We start from the raw sequence: 17,286 nt of genomic DNA on the forward strand, positions 1-17,286 counted from the left end.
TAGCTCTACTTATCTCAATACTTACTTCAGCAAAATATACTGACAAGCCCATTTCAAAAAATCCATTCTCTTACATGAGCATACATGCATGTAATATAATGTAGGCATTGCCCTCACATTCACTGGACTCTCTGGCCCTAAAATAAAATATTATTCAAAATGAAATTTTAACTCTGTGATATCACCTGCTTCTTGATGAACTTTTTAATTAAAACAAAAGAGGGGCTGGGTCACAACTGCAAACTTAAAGATAAACAATGAAATTAAAAACCAAGGTAATTAAAGATGCAAGAACAAATTATAACTTTATAATATTTTATAAGCATGATTTAATCCAAAAAGCAGACACATATTTCCCTTACGAAACAAAATCAAGCCAATTGGCTTTTGCAACACTATTTGCTGTGTGATTATTGAATGTGGCAGCCTGAAGGAACCTACAGGCAGGATATTTAACTGTCCTAATAGCAGATACAATGAATACAGATCTGAGTCTGATGAGGAAATAAAGCAAGGCAGAGTAGGCAGACTAACAGGGCAGCCATTCAACTATGCTTAGGCAGAGGCTTGGAGTAAGGCTGTGCACCGCCTCGTTACAAAGTCCGAATAATGAGGTGAAGCAAGCTGTTTTAGAGCAAAAGTCTCATGACACGGGGTGGATCAGAGCAGTACCGAGGTGCCCTGGGGCGAAGCGCACGGCCCACGAAGCACCTCCTCCGCCTCACATAATCGAAGCTCTACTGAATGCCTCAGCAGTCCAGACAGGCTGTCTCCAAAATGTATCAACTTCTCAATGCTCATGTGGACGGGCATGAGGAGGAGGAGGAGGAGGAGGAGGAGGGAGGGAGGGGAAAGGCAAGCGGACACAGGGAGGTGGGAAGGTGAGCGCAGGAGGAGGACGGAGTGTGCTTTGGTGAATAGGAACCTTCAGCCAGAACCAACGCTAGCAGTCTCCAGAGACAGCATTGGAGGAAGGGGGTATATACTTCTGCTAAAGGCTGCATTTAGTCATTGCACTAGCTGTAGGTAGGGATGTACGAGAGGGACTTACCTTGTCCCGCAGCTTTTTTCGCGGTGGGGGGGAGGCGCTTCGCTTCTCCCCCCGAAGTTCATGCGAGCGGGGGTGTCTTCCCGCCTCGCCTGGCTGAAATTCAGGCCGGGGGGGAGGCTTCCTGCCTCACCCCTGGCCGAAATTCAGGCCAGGGAGAAGCTCCCCGTCTCCCCGGCCGCGAACTTCAACAGAAAAGTTAAAAAAAAAAAAAACGCCCCGTGATAGGCTACGTAACGATTTACGTAGCCTATCACGGCTAGATCTGCAAAGTCAGCCGTGATAGGCTACGTAAATCGTCACGTAGCCTATCACGGGTGACTTAAAAAAAAAAAAAAGCGTGTACGCAAATGGTGGCCCCCATAGGGCGCCACCATTCGCGTTCCTTATTTGGTCGATGCAAATAGCGTTGCCCTTATTTTTGCCATAGTCTACGTAATCTTTATGTAGACTACAGCGACCAAATAAGGAACACGAATGGCGGCTCCCTTAGGGGGCCGCCATTAGCCGTACACGCTTGTTTGTTTGTTTTTTAAGTCACCCATGATAGGCTACATGACGATTTACGTAGCCTATCACGGCTGACTTTGCAAATCTAGCCGTGATAGGCTATGTTAATCGTCATGTAGCCTATCACGGGGGCGGTTGTTTTTTTTTTACTTTTTTTGGAATGGTGGCGGCGGCAGCCGGTCGAAAGACCAGCTGCCGCCCCCGCCCCTGTCGAAGCCCTGCCGAACCGCCGCTGCGACCTGCCACCGGAAGCGACATTCGAAAAGGTAAGTCCCATCCCGGGGGGGGTGGGGGGAGAGAATTTCTCCCCGAAACTACTTTGGGGGGCTGAATACGTTGGCACTCGGCCCCCCAAAGTTTTGGCGAGAAATTCTCTGACACCCCTAACTGTAGGGATGGCAGAGAATTCTTCCATGGACCCACGATCCATGGAGGAATGGATCGCTTACCTCCGCCTCCCTGAGGAATCCTTCCTGGCCAGATCCTCCCCACCAGCCGTCTCCGGAGTGCCAGTGATTCGGCCACCATTGCCATATTGCTGGCTGGGCTGACTGACTCTGGACACAAATGGTGTAGTAGACACCATTTGCAGCCGGAAAGCAATTAGATTAGGCTAGCCTATCGCGTGAAAAACAGAGATGTAAATGGCGTCCACTATGCCATTTGCAGCCGTAGAGCCCTTAGTTTAAGCTAAATGCAGCCATTTATGGCTGCATTTAAAAAGGTGAAAGGTAAAGGTGTCCCCAACCAGTCGTGTCCAACTCTAGGGTGTGGTGCTCATCTCCATTTCTAAGGCGAAGAGCCAGCGCTGTCCGAGACGAAGACGCTTCCGTGGTCATGTGGCCGGCATGACTGAACACTGAGGTGCACGGAACGCTGTCACCTTTCCCACCGAAGCGGTGCCTATTTTTATCTACTTGCAATTTCTTGCTTTCGAACTGCTAGGTTGGCAGGAGCTGGGACTGAAGACGGGAGCTCACTCCGTCGCATGGCACTCAGGTCTTGAACTGCTGTCCTGCCGACCTTCCAGTTCAGCGTCTTAACCACTAAGCCACCACAGCCCTTTATTTACCCTGCATTTAGCTTAATCTAATTGCTTTCTGGCCGCAAATGGCATCTGCTATGCCATTTGCATCTGGACTCAGTCAGCCCTGCCAAGATACGGCAATGGCAGCTGTATCGCTGGTGCTCCAGAGCCGGCTGGCAGCTCCAAGGAATCACAGCGGAGCAGAGCCAGCCAGGGAGGATTCCAGGGGGAGGGATGGATCACCTCCCCCTGTGGGCGGATTCCCAAGCAGAGGAATAGGTAGGTCTTTGGGACCCACCCTAGCTGGCTGGCTGTGTCTTTGGGAGCAAGGGCTGGTGTGGGTAGATGATTGTTTGTGCATGTGCGCGCACATGCATTCCTAGGAGTTGTTCCTTCAGTTTATTCAATTTTGATCGCCGTTAGTCTTTCCTCAGAATTTAAATTAAAAGGAAACAGTTTGGTTGTACTGGGAGCATTCCCTTCTCTCGCTCCTTGTTCATCCATCCCCATTGGAACAGTGTCTTTTGCAGCACCTCTTCCAGGCCAGCCTCTTTCTCCTATATCTTTGTACCTCCAAGTCGTTTGTTATTTGTATTTGATTAGATTCATCTCTCCTTTCCATATTTTTTCAAACTAACATAGCTTTTCCTTGCAAATTCCTGCCACGTTCCCCCCCTCACCATTCCTGTGTTTGCTTGTTTATCTCGATTTTGGACTCTGGAAAAGGCTGCGTTCGTTGGTTAACGTCAAGCCTTACTTCTGCTTTCTACGTTCTATTTTCTTGTCATTTTTGTCATTCAACTGTGTATCTGTTAGATTTTTACAAACCCACCATTATTTGGAATTTTAAAAACAAACATTGCCTTCTGGGCATGTCTCCCCCTACCCCTTTAAATCATATTCAATGGGAAAACGCTCAAAATGGGAGATTCAGATATCCGAATCTTGCTTCAAATTCAGATCGGAGTTGGATCAGAAGGGGTCCGAATCAGTCCGAGGTGGATCAGGGTTGCTTTGGATGATCCAAAGCGGCATCCAAAGCGGATGGGGGGTCTGTGCACAGCCCTAGTTTGTAGCACAAAAATCCTGTAACAGTATATGCATGCATGACAGTTCATCTTGAGATGCTATTTTTACTATTCTGGACACTAAATAAGTATATTCAGAGGAGTAGCATGTTCATCTGTTGCAGCAAGAACAACAAAGAGACTTGTGGCTAGGGATGTCAGAGAAAGCTGCAATGGAATCAAAAGAGTTTGGATTTTGATGAATCCAACCTGTGGATTCCACAGCAGAGCAGCTTTTTCCCAGCTGGGGGGATTCTGTGGACTTGTGGACCATTTTCTTAACTTTCCCAATTTTGTGCAAATTTAGTGATAGAAAAATATGCAAAACATTATTTAATGGCTGAAAATGTGTGAAATTTCCCTCATAGGCCAAAGTGTAAAATGCATATTTGGGAGGTGAGGGAATTTGTGCATTTTGGGGGGATTTGTGTATTTGGGGGGGTTGCGCATTTTTGCAAGAGCAAATTTGTGCAAGTGCAGATTTGCACAAATTTGGAAACTAGAAATAAACCAGTGAGTGGATGATGGAATGAAAGTCACCTGACAACCTGTGATATGCAGACAGAATAGATTTTACACAATCCATACATCTTTACTTGTGGCACCATAAGACTATCAAATTTATCATGGCATAAGCCAGCCTTCCCCAACCTGTACTCTCCAGATGCTTTGGATTTAAGCTCCGAGAAACCCCAGCCAGCATGACTAATAGGAATGCTGGCCACTGTAGTCCAAAACATCTGGAGGGCACCAGGTTGGCGTAGGCTGGCATAAGCTTTCATGGACTGCACTGCATGAAAGCATACACTAATATTCATTAGTCTTAAGTGCCAAAAGACTCTTCATGTACTAAATATGCATCTTGCAGATGCTTCTTGGGGAAAAAATAAGATTTCTGGTGGAAAGTACTGGATCACAGAGGTGTTCACTGGAACAATACCTTTGGAAAGTGGCAGTTAGTGGCTGCATATGTCCAGCCACAAAGTTGTTGCTTTCCTCTCTTATTGTGCTAAGGAAGTATTGAATGTGTGTTGCAACTAGGGATGTTGTGGGAATCTGCAAGGGGGTGGAGTCCAGTGGACTGACCCCCACTCAGCCTCCCAGATGCCAGTCCGTGGACCACTGCCACTTACCCGCCCCTCTTTGGGTCCTTGGACAAGCTGCCGGGCAGTCTGCGGGACCTGATTAGCAGCATGTGGCTGCCTGACCCCTCAGTGAGCTGCCATTTTGTGTAAAAATGGTGGCTTGTTGTTTTATGTAAAAGGCCTTTTATGCAAATGACAGCCATAAAGTGGCCATTACACAAGACTACAGGCATGCATGGTCCATTCAAGTCTTGAGATTTGCCCTCCCCCCGGACACACGCATACCAGAATAAAGACACAACATAGCATTTGAGCTAGGAGCCACAACTTTATTAATTACAATTAGGATCTGCATTGAGCATACAAATCTATGAAGGCACTCAGAGACAGGCAGGGTCTATTAGGAGAGCCTCTCACAGTCTTTTACATAGTATTACCACCCCGGCTCTAAGCAGTGGATCAAATAGCTTGCTGATCAGTGCATCTCATCCCCTACCCAGCATAAAGATGGGCCAAGAATTCCCACCTTGACTATTCCGGCCCACCTCCACTGGCTAGCCTTCAGGGGGTTAAACTCTAACTGATAAAGCTACCAGCGGCCAAGGACCACTCCCTTTCCACATACTCTCAAGCTGGCTGGCAATGAGAGGTAGGTTAGTCATTCGCCTTTCGCCCTCCAGTTGCCTCAGAATGTTTACTGGGGCTAGGGGTGCACGAAAGCCACTTACCTGGTCTCGCAGCTTTTCACGGTGGGGGGGAGGCGCTTCGCTGCTCTCCCCCTGAAGTTCAGGCCGGGGGGGGAGGCTTCCCGCCTCGCCCGGCCGAAATTCAGGCCAGGGAGGAGGCGCCTCGCCCCGCCCGGACGCGAAATAAAAAGTTAAAAAAAAAACACCCCCGTGATAGGCTACGTGACGATTAATGTAGCCTATCACGGCTGACTTTGCAGATCTAGCCATGATAGGCTACGTTAATCGTCACGTAGCCTATCATGGGGGCAGGTTTTTTTTTTTAGTTTTATTGGAATGGCGGCGGCAGCAGCCGGTCGAAAGATTGGCTGCCTCCCCCGCCCCTGACGAAGACCCGACGAACCGCTGCCGGGACCCGCCGGCGGGAGGGACATTCGGGAACGGTAAGTCCCGTCCTGGTGGGGTGCGGGGGCCGAGGGGGTGTGGAGAATTTCTCCCCAAAACTTCTTCGGGAGGCCGAACACGTTGGCGCTCGGCCCCCTGAAGTTTCGGGGAGAAATTCTCCGCCAACCCTAACTGGGGCATCTCCCATCTAAGCTCATACACTACCTGCCAGTTGTGGTCAGGATGCATATGGCTGTGAGAGCTCGACTATAAGTAGGGATGGCGGAGAATTTCTCCCTGAAACTTTGGGGGGCCGAGCGCCAACGTGTTCGGCCCCCCGAACAAGTTTCAGGGAGAAATTTTCCGCACCCCCCCGCACCCCGCACCCCTCCCCCGGGACGGGACTTACCTTTGCCGAATGTCCCTCCCGGCGGCGGGTCTGGCCGGCGGTTCGGCGGGTGTTCGTGCGGGGCGGGAGCGGCAGCCGGTCTTTCGACCGGCTGCCGCCACCGCCATTCCAATAAAAGAAAAAAAAAACGCCCCCGTGATAGGCTACGTGACGATTAACGTAGCCTATCACGGCTAGATCTGCAAAGTCAGCCGTGATAGGCTACGTTAATCGACACGTAGCCTATAACAGGTGACTTTAAAAAAAAAAAAAACACGTACGGGTAATGGCGGCCCCCATAGGGAGCCGCCATTCCCATTCCTTATTTGGTCACTGTAGTCTACGTAAAGATTTACGTAGACTACGGCGAAAATAAGGGCAACGCTATTTGCGTTGCCCTTATTTTCGCCGTAGTCTACGTAAATCTTTACGTAGACTACAGTGACCAAATAAGGAACGGGAATGGCGGCTCCCTATGGGGGCCGCCATTAGCGTACGCGCTTTTTTTTTTTAAAGTCACCCGTGATAGGCTACGTGACGATTAACGTAGCCTATCACGGGGGCGTTTTTTTAAAAAAAAAAAATTTGGAGTTCGCAGCCAGGCGAGGCGGGAAGCCTCCTCCCCGGGCTGAATTTCGGCCGGGCGAGGCGGGAAGCCTCCCCCCCGGCCTGAACTCCGTGGGGGGAGCAGCGAAGCGCCTCCCCCCCACCGCGAACAAGCTTCGATGACAGGTAAGTGACTTTCGTCCACCCCTAACTATAAGGAAGGCTAAGCGCCGAAGAATTGATGCTTTCGAACTGTGGTGCTGGAGAAGACTCTTACGAGTCCTCTGGACTGCAAGGAGGTCAAATCAGTCCATCCTAAAGGAAATCAACCGTGACTGCTCATTGGAAGGACAGATACTGGAGCTGAATCTCAAATATTTTGGCCACCTAATGCGAAGAGGAAAGTCACTGGAAAAGACCCTGATGCTGGGAAAGATTGAAGGCAAAAGGGGAAGGGGACGGCAGAGGATGAGATGGCTAGATAGCATCACCGATGCAATGAATATGAACTTGAGCACACTCCGGGAGAGAGCGGAGGACAGGAAGGCCTGGCGTGCTATGGTCCATGGGGTCACGAAGAGTCGGACACGACTGAACGACTGAACAACAACAACAAAGCCAAACTGAGGAAACACTGCACCATGAAGGTCAGAACAGTAGGGAGTAGGCAGGGAAAGGTACCCACAACAGCCAATCAGGAAAAAACCAAAATTCCTCCTCAACCCTCATGGGCACCACTGGCCCAGTGTGGGTAGGTGGGCGCGTGATTCTGCACAGTCAAAAATGGCTGAGGTGACAGTTAGGGATTCTTAAATGCACATAATCTACTCATTGCACAAAGTCATATAACTGAAGGTGCCTACATTCTAATTGTATGTTTGTTTTCTCTCATTTTTAAAAAATAAAACAATCAGTTTACATTAAATGAAGCACCACATGCTGCTGCTGCTTGGATTAACTGCAGGGTTAAAAAAAAGTATATTCAGCAAATACTTTTAACAAAACCAGGGAATTCAAAAACCAATTATTCTGGATTAGCCTCACTAAAGTAAGTAGGTCTACTCCATAACAAGAGAATCATGGCTGCCTGCCAAGATATTTTCTTGTCTGCATGGAAACCCATAAAACGTAGTGATCCTGGTTAGCTCAGAACCTGCCAGATCTCATTACTGAGAACAGCAATGCCAACATTTGTACTGTGCCCCATATCATGGGTAATTATTTATATATAGTATCAGTAATTTTAGCTTGCATCATATGGGTCTCTTGAGAAACCTAGACAATATTGTAGTAAACTGTAAATTTCATTTTAATATGCTATGCTCTCAGAGAGCAAGGATCAGATACAGCACTGGAAGACAGGAGTATATCTAACAAGAAACAGTGTGTATATACTATAGACATAACCTTGAGAGTAATGGAGAGGAGAAGAAAAACAGTTCACTCAAATGCAGATACACGAATCAGGCTGATTTGGAGTGAGCTGCAGGCACGTAGTGATAGATTGCATTTGGCAGAGAAATAACATGCAAATATCACATCCTTCCGTTTCAAAGTAGTCCGTTTTCTGTATGTCGTCTTGTCTGTCTGTTTCAAAATGCCCCATATAGCATTGTGGATGGAGGGGAGGGGGGGACTATGCAGGTGCTTTACGTCTTAGCCCAAGTTGCTTCAGTTGGTTTCCCACGTTTGCTGCCGGAAACAGAGTGTTCATAATATTTTGGGTCAGTTCTCAATGAAGAAAACAGGAACCTTTGGAGCTGGCTCCCAAAAGAAAGAAGCAAATCTGGCTTCTTAAGAGTCTATGAAGGCAGACAGCAAATATGAAGGAGGTGGAAGCAGCCTGCCTCCAGTTTGCCACCAACACTAAACGTATAAGAATGGAGCCTCTAATCCACTGTGAGTGCACATGCATATGGATTACTTTGCCACTAATGATGAATAGAAATGGTTGTCTGTCCTGTCTGAAAAGACATCAGTTATTTAACTTATTTTTGGCTTCAAGGTCAGGATGTCTGCTACTTAGCCTCTCTTCTTCTCAAGGGTGCAACCTGATGGATGCAGGCTGAAATCCATGTGAGTGGAGTAGCCTTGATATGGGAGGTTTTGCAATAGTTGAAAGAGGGGCTGCTAATCACAGTGTTCGTAGTTCTGCTAAATGCTTTTTGCTGCCCCCCCCCTTCAAATAGAGATGGGTGTAGAGAACAGAAACAAATCACTCTCTCATCACATTCTTTCAGATGGAATATTTAAAAGTTCACTTGAGTTCTTCTTGCATTAGCCGTGCCATGCATGAATGACGTCAGTGCAGGATAATTTTTTTGTTTGTTTTCTTTACTTTTCTTTATGGTATTTATTGGCCATCCTTCAGCCGAAGCTCTCACAGCAGCTTACAAAAGTACATATACAAACACAGTGAAATAAGTCATGCAGAACAGCATAATTGCCAACATTGATAAAACCTACAGGCTAATAGTTCAATCCTATACTTGTCTACAAAGAACTAAGTCCTATAGAGTCCAGTGGGGCTTACTCTGAGGAAAGAGTGTATGAGATCGCAGTCTAAAAATAGAACTGGCAAGATATAGCAATTAAATCCAAAAGTCAGGGAAATAAGACAGTAATTTGAGGAGAAATGTGTTTTTGAAATGGTCCCTCCATCCCCAACTTTGTTTTACTGATGCATTTTTGCTGTTGTTTTAGCACGTTAACTTGGGAGTAAGTCCCTCTCAATTCAATGGTGTTTACTTCGGATTAGGTATGCCTTAGGTGTGCCTGAGAGATAAACCATTTGTTTAAAGCAACGCTGTTTTAAAGAAAGACAAAACCATTTAAAATGACCATGTTGGTCCTGGAGCTTAGCAGGGAGAATAATACATCATGCAGGGCTCCAGGACCTTTTTCTTTCTTTAAAACAGCATTGCTTTAAACAAATAGTTTATCTCTCAGGCACACCTAAGACAGCCTTCTTTTGGGAAGCCCCTGGGAAGAGGAAGTGTTTTGGCTGAAAGTAAACTCCCCAATGGAGAAGGAGGATTTCAATTTAAAAAGAACACCCACAAACAAGACGGTAAGCACAATTCATTTTAAAAAAAACCCTTATGTATTTATTATAGTAATATTATTATACTGCATTTTTATTTACAAAAATTCCGTGACTCCTTGCAAACAACAACAGAAAAGCCGCATGACTGCTGGTTCCGCAGGACCTCGTGGTGCCGTTCCACAGAGGATTCTGTGGCATGGACTGAAGGGAATTCGATCCCATTTCGGTCTGTGGTGGAATTCTCTGACATTCCTAATTTCGGGGTGTTTTTAGAAATGTGAAAACCCATTGAATGAGGCACAATAGGATACTATGCAATATGTAAAGTTACAGTGCATTGATAACTGTGGCCAGTTCTTCCAAAATTTGGGATGGACAAATCTGTCAGTTTTGCTTTCTCCCACACTGGAATTTTTAAATCTCAAGTTCTTTCTGACCTTTTCTAGGAAGACATTTTAAAATTTTGGTACATCCTTTTCAAACAACAGAAATTCTCACCCATATGCACCAGCCGAATTCACTGATGCAGATCTCTTGTTAATATAATGAAGTTGTGACCCTCGTTTCATCTAACCCTCCATGTCTAGTTTCATGATTTCAGGGGGCTTGCTTGCAAGCTTTACTGAATAAAAAACAATTACCAATTAACCATTTCTAAAGACCTTTGATAAATGTTTATATTGCTTGATGGCGCAACAAAAGAAGAAGCTGTATCCACTAATGATACTCTAGGGTATATCTTCTTAGCAGTACAAACTCATTTATTTACTTACTTACTTACTTACTTACTTACTCACTTATGTCTATACTGCCCAACAGCCAAAGCTCTCTGGGTGGTTCACAAAAATTAAAACCGAAAAGCACAGGATAAAACAATATAAAATATAAAAGCATTAAAACCACAATATAACAAAATACAACCAGAATAAAACCTAGCTGCAATGCAGAGCTTTAAAATACAGATGTAAAACACCAGAGCTGAAAGACTAGGAAGCTAAAAATGCTAAACTGCCTGCGAGAATAAAAAGGTCTTCACCTGGCACCGGAAGGAATACAGCATAGGTGCCATGTGAACCTCTCTAGGGAGCTCATTCGGCAGCTGGGGTGCCAGAGCAGAAAAGACCCTCTTCCTGGTAGCCACCCTCCTCACTTCTTTTGGCAGGGGCTCGCAAAGAAGAACCGCTGAGAATGCATCTATTTTCTACCTATTATACATTTCTGCTTGGACAGGCCAAGTTTTGTAAAGCACAATATGAATGGCCAGAAAACTTAATGTCCAAGTCAAATAGGATATGAAGTTCTTGATTTTTCTCCAGGAATTGTTGATATCCCAAGTTCACTGCTGTCAACCATCAGTTTCTAGATGGCATGGCTGAAGCTGTCAAGCTTCATGAAAGAATTTCTTGCATATGATTATGGAATAAACCCTTTTGGATGAAATCCATTGACATCAACCAGTTTGAATTTTAAAGTATGCATATGTGAATGATGATGGGATCAACAGAAATAACAGTAATTGAAATACTGAAAACATTTGGATGCCTATAATTTTCTGTTTTTACTGGGTGTTACTGATCTGCAAAACGTTAAAATCAATGAATACACATGTTCAACTCTGTTGCCATAATAAATAGGCAGTTTTATGGTGCTACCCAAAAGCTCAAGAAGACATCAATGGAAGTTGATGGCAGCTGAGCATTTATGCATATTTTGTCACATGTTTGGGGAGCTAGGGGAGGGGTTTTTTATATTTGTTTTACATTTTTAAGCCTCTATAAATTGAGAGAAGATTTTTTTAGGATGCAGTGAGAAGAGCTCTGGACATGTGACTGACCACTCACATGACTGGATCTACATGACACAATGAGCAAATTCAATAGCCAAAGTATCACTTTGAAACAGCCATACTACCATATATGTATATCTCCTTCATATGTGATGGCTCTGAAGGTTCCTTCTCAGCAAACTAGATGGATCTTGGTCTTTTGTAATGTCATATACAGATAACAATGGGGAAAATACAAAACTAAATCTTGGAATGTTTAACTATGACAGGCACAAATGTCCTCTCCCTTTCGGAACGAATGCCTGGAGGCAGTAATGGATTGGTTGTGGGCAAAGTAATTAAAGGTTAATCCAGACAAGGCAGAGGTTGCTACTGGTTAGTAAAACTGACCTAGGCACAGGAGTTCAACCAGTGTTGGATAGGGTGGAACTCCTCATAAAATTGGAGGTTCATCATTTAGGGGGTCTTCCGAACTTGGGTTTGACTTTCGACTCTCAGGTGTTGACTGTAGCCAGAGTGCCTTTGTCCAACTTAGGTTGGTGCACCAACTCCACCCATGTCTGGAGACTGCAGATTTGGCTGGGGTGGCACATGCCGTAGTTATATCATGTCTGGATTATTGCAATGTGTGCAACATAGGGCTGCCCTTGAAGAGTGTTCTGAAACTACAATTGGTCCAGAATGCTAAGACAGGGACTGCATACAGGGAACATTTGACTCCCTTATTGAAGCAGCTACACTGGCTTCCAGTTTGTTTGCAGGCCCTATTCAATGCATGGTGATGGTTTGGAACCAGGAGATCTGACCTTCTACCATATGAATGTGTCCACCTATTGCGATCATTGTCAGAGGCCTTCCTGTGTGTCCAAGTGTCCCCATAAATATACCTAATTGGGACTACCTTTTCAGGCTCTGGGAGACTTGCCCTCTCTCTAATGGACTTCCATTGGATGGTTAGAACCTTCCAACTGATGTAGGCTTTGGGGCCATAAATAGTCACTGCCCCTTTTGAAATTATTAAATTATTAAATTTAACTGATGTGGTTAAATTACCATTGATGGTTGTTTATAACTTTTAATCTGTTTTCTCTGGTGTTTTAGTGTTCTATGGCAGCTTTATTGTATTTATTGTTGTTGTCAAACTGTTTTTGTTTGTGTTTTAATTGGCAAGGTATTGTTTTAACTTATGTTGTTAACTCTTTGGGGCTTATTGAGGAAAGGTAACGTTCTAACTATACCAAATGCATACGTACTGTCCTTCTTCAAGTGTTTCATCAAATTTCACTTTGGAGTCAAGTTTAGTGAACATCAGTGAACTTTACAGTGAAATCCTATACATATCTACTGAGAAGTAAGTCCCATTGAGTTCAGTGGGGCTTACTCCCAGGAAAGTAGGTATAGGATTGCAGCCTTAAACTAGGATAAATATTGGATCCCCCCCCCCCAAATGATAAAATCAAGAACCTAAGGGTTTAAACAGTTTTCACTTCAGGGAGGCTCAATGTCATGATTATTTGAAAATTGACAGATTTTTGAACGATTTTTTCCAGAAATTGAAGTTGTGGTCTCTTTTCCCCAGATTCGCTAAAGTACTGCTTGATACAAATGTACAAGATTTACATTATTTCACCCAAATAACCCTTGTTTTTCAGTAAGATACCACTGAGGTCAACTTGCTTACCTGGTGCGGAAACAGCCTTGGTCGCCCTGTATGATGACCTATGTCAGGAGAGAGATAGGGAGAGTGTAACCTTGTTGATTTTCAGCGGCTTTTGATGCCATTGACTGTGGTATCCTTCTGGGATGATTGTCTGAGTTGGGATTGGGAGGCACTGCATTGTGGTGTTTTCACTCCTGCTTGGATGGTTGGCTCCAGAAGGTGGGACTTGGGGACTATTACTCAGCCCCATGGATTCTCCAGTCCTCAGGGGTCAGTTTTGTCCCCCATGTTATTCAACATCTACATGAAACTGTTGAGTGTGGTCATCTGGAGTTTTGGAGTGCATTGTCATCAGTATGCTGATGACATGCAGCTCTATTTCTCCTTTTCATCTTCTTCAGGTGAGGCTGTGGATGTGCTAAATTGGTGCCTGGCTGCGACAATGGACTGGATGAGGGCTAATAAACTGAAACTCAATCCAGACAAGACTGAGATGCTGTTAGTGTGCGATTCTTCTGACTGGTCCAAACATATAACACCAATTCTGGCCCACTTGCACTGGCTGCCTGTACATTTCCAAGCCCAGTTCAGGGTGCTGATTTTGACCTATAAAGCCTTACACGGCTTGGGACCACAATACCTGATGGGACACCCTTGATGGGACACCTCTCCCAGCATGAACAAACCCATACACTACACTCTGCACCCAAGGCCCCCCTCCAGGTGCCTCCTCTGAGAGAAGCTTGGAGGGCAGCAACAAGGGAGAGGGCCTTCTCAGTGGTGGCCCCCATTTATGGAATGATCTCCCCAACAAGGCTTGCCTGATGCCATCATTGTCATCTTTTCGGCACCAGGTTAAAACTGCCCTTGTTTCTCAGGCATTTGGCAGCATATAACAAGTTTTTTGATCAGGTCCTGGATTGCATCAGGCTGATCGTTTTAAACTGTTTGAGATATATGTTGTTGGTGCATATGCTGTCTGTTTTATGTCTTTATGTGTGTGTGTTTTAATACTTCATACAATGTATTTTAATGGTTTTTAATTTTTGTGAACCTCCCAGATAGCTTCGGCTAATGGGCAGTATAGAAATATAACAAATAAAATGATTATTTTGCTCCTTAAGGGCCGGAAGAAAAGAAAGGGCATGCTACAGGAAAACAAAGGAAGCCCAGGCAATGGGTAAAGGATCACTGGACAGTGGAATGGTGGTCTAAATGACCCAAAGCAGCACAGTGTATATGGGTAAGATATAAAGAATCTTAAGGATAGGGCTAAGTAAGAGGCTAGTTATAAGATATAAAGGATCTTAAGAGGTTAGTTAGTAAGATATAAAGTTAATAGTAAGTTACTAACTAGTAAGATATAAAGATACTAGTTATAAGATATAAAGGATCTTAAGAGGCTAGTTAGTAAGATATAAAGGATCTTGAGGACAGGGCTAAGTAAGGGGCTAGTTTTTATTATTTATTTATTTGCTTATTTGTTACATGTATATCCCTTATCTCACCTTTCCTCCAAGGAGCCAAGGTGGTGTACATGATCTTTCTCCTTCTCCTTTTACCTTCATAGGAACTCGTAGGGTCAGTGACTGGCCCAAAGTCACCCAGTGGGCTTCATGGCTGAGCAGAGACTAGAAACTGGGTCACCCCAGTCCAACACTCTAACCACTACACCACACTGGCTGTCCAGTGTGAGGTAGCAATCCAGGGATTGTAGCAGAAGGTTTGTCAGAATGGGAAAATGAAGCAGAACTCCATCAGGGCTTAGCAAGGGAAATGTGATTGAAAGGGACTCCATGTAGCCCTGATAAACCCAGACACTAGGATCTGTAGGATTTGGTACAGAAGGGCCAAAGTGATAGTGATGGTTTGCCTAGTGTGTCAAAATGCCTTGCTTAGAATTCCAAGCCATATTACCACGTGAGACTTGTCACTTGTCTCATTCTTCCCTGCCACACAATATTCAGTGAACTTTAGCAGACTGTCATTTGTTAAGATGTACCATATCCACATTCCAGGTTCTGATTCCTTGGAATGTCTGCATGGAAGGACGAAGAGCAACTATGTATCATCTGAAATGGACACTCGCAGATGGTTTCAATCGACAGAAAGATGTTGTTTATAAAAGATTTACAGTGACTGGATTTAAGTCCACTGATTAACCTTCCTACGGTATCTGGGCGTCAGACCAACAGGGATACCCAGCAAGCCAGCAAACTGAGCACCCTAAGGACAAATTGGTAAGTCTCCCACTTCAAAATGGAGAAAGGATGAAACTTCCATCTTGTATTAATCTTTTCAAAGCCCAGCATGCTGAGAAAATGATTGGAGACAAATTAGTTCACTAGAATTACATTTAATTTTTTAAATTAAACCCAGAATTCAAAGGTCCTCGTCCAAACAAGCCTTGGAATGTTAGCAATTTTCATTATAGATGGAACTGGTGGAAAGAGAAGATTGTGTGTGTGTGTGTGTGTGTGTGTGTGTGTGTATGAATACAAATTGGTACCTGCAACCTTAATTTCAGACTATTCATAGTATGAAATCCTAATCCATTTTCACAAAGACCACTTCAACAATCTGTTTTTGTATTTCCCACATGTATGAATGGAATGGAAAACATAATGTCCCAAAGGTGTCCCTGTTTTTTAAAAACAAACAGCCCCCCTTTTCTGTTTTTTATATTGTATTAAGAAAAAAATGCAACCCCCCCATTCTTAATGATACCTGAAAAATGGCCAGACTGAATATTATTCTGCTACACACTATATGTGTAGCAGAAAAATCTGATCTTTTGGTGCCAACTTCAAATTGTATCCTTGTTCTTCCCCTGATGCTGTTCATGGATTTATCTTGTTGTTAGTTATAAGCTTAAACTGCATTCATCTGAATAAGTGAGGACTCAAAATATGTATGGGTGTGGGGTGTGCATGCAAGCCCCCTCCCCAGCATCCCCACATGTGGAAGCTCATGATATGGCAGGGTTCCAATAGCCTGGAGGCTTCTAAGTGTGTTCAGATAAACATGCTCAGAGGCCCTCTTCAGAACTTTGCCCTGAACACAAAAAGTTCTGAATTGCAGCTTGCACATAGTAGGATGCTGCTGTGGGTAGAAAATTGCATATGTCCCCCCTACACATCTTATGCCCTCCTAGATTCAGCTGAATGCCTGAATAGGGCTTTACTTCAGTCATTTTCTAATTATTTTCTTCCAAGGCAATATCAATCTTCATGGTAGATGAGCATCTTTGGGCTTTCTACCATAGCCTTTCAAATCCATCTGTCTCTTGGGAGAAATGGGCAAGTCTAAAAAGGTGAAAGGATGGCATTTTATTCTAAAATATGCATTGTTGTACACATTTTGTCCTTTTATACATCTTTTGAGCTGAAAACTCTATCACAACATTTGTGGAAGTGCGAAAATGCTTCTGATCTGCATATTAGCTTGGAGAGTGTGAATCAGGTCGGTTTGCTTAAACATATGGACGGAATGAAATCTTTGAGCTGGTGGTGACTGACTAAAAAGGGATCTTTGGGTTGCGGTGGATGAAAATGTTGACCACTGTGTAGCTGCTGCAAAAAAAAAAGAACAGGGGGAATTCCATGTTGAAAGTCATTGAACTGCCAAAAAATGGCCTCTTCTCTCAGGCATTTGGTAGCATATAATGAGTTTTAATTAGGTCCTGGATCATCTTAGCTGATAGTTTAACAAATTGTTTTTAGATATATGTTGTCTAAACAGATGTGCTATCTGTTTATATGGGTTTTATGTAATTTTGTTTGTACTTTGTATAGTGTGTTTTAATGGTTTTTATTTTTTGTGAACCACCCAGAGAGCTTCGGCTATGAGGAGGTGTAGGAATATAATAAATGAAATGAATGGCAATTATAATGCCTTCATACAAATCTATGGAGTGGCTACACATGGAATACTATGTACAGTTCTGACCACAGCACCTCAAAAAGGATATTGCAGAGCTAGAAAAGGTGCAGAAAAGAGCTATAGGCCTTTGCTCTCATCCAGCATGGTTCTTCTTATGTTCTTATGACCTCA

The sequence above is a fragment of the Heloderma suspectum genome, chromosome 5 (genome assembly GCF_057233095.1).
Source record: "Heloderma suspectum isolate Gila_16-S chromosome 5, 16-S_ref, whole genome shotgun sequence".
In the NCBI taxonomy this organism is placed as follows: domain Eukaryota; kingdom Metazoa; phylum Chordata; class Lepidosauria; order Squamata; family Helodermatidae; genus Heloderma; species Heloderma suspectum.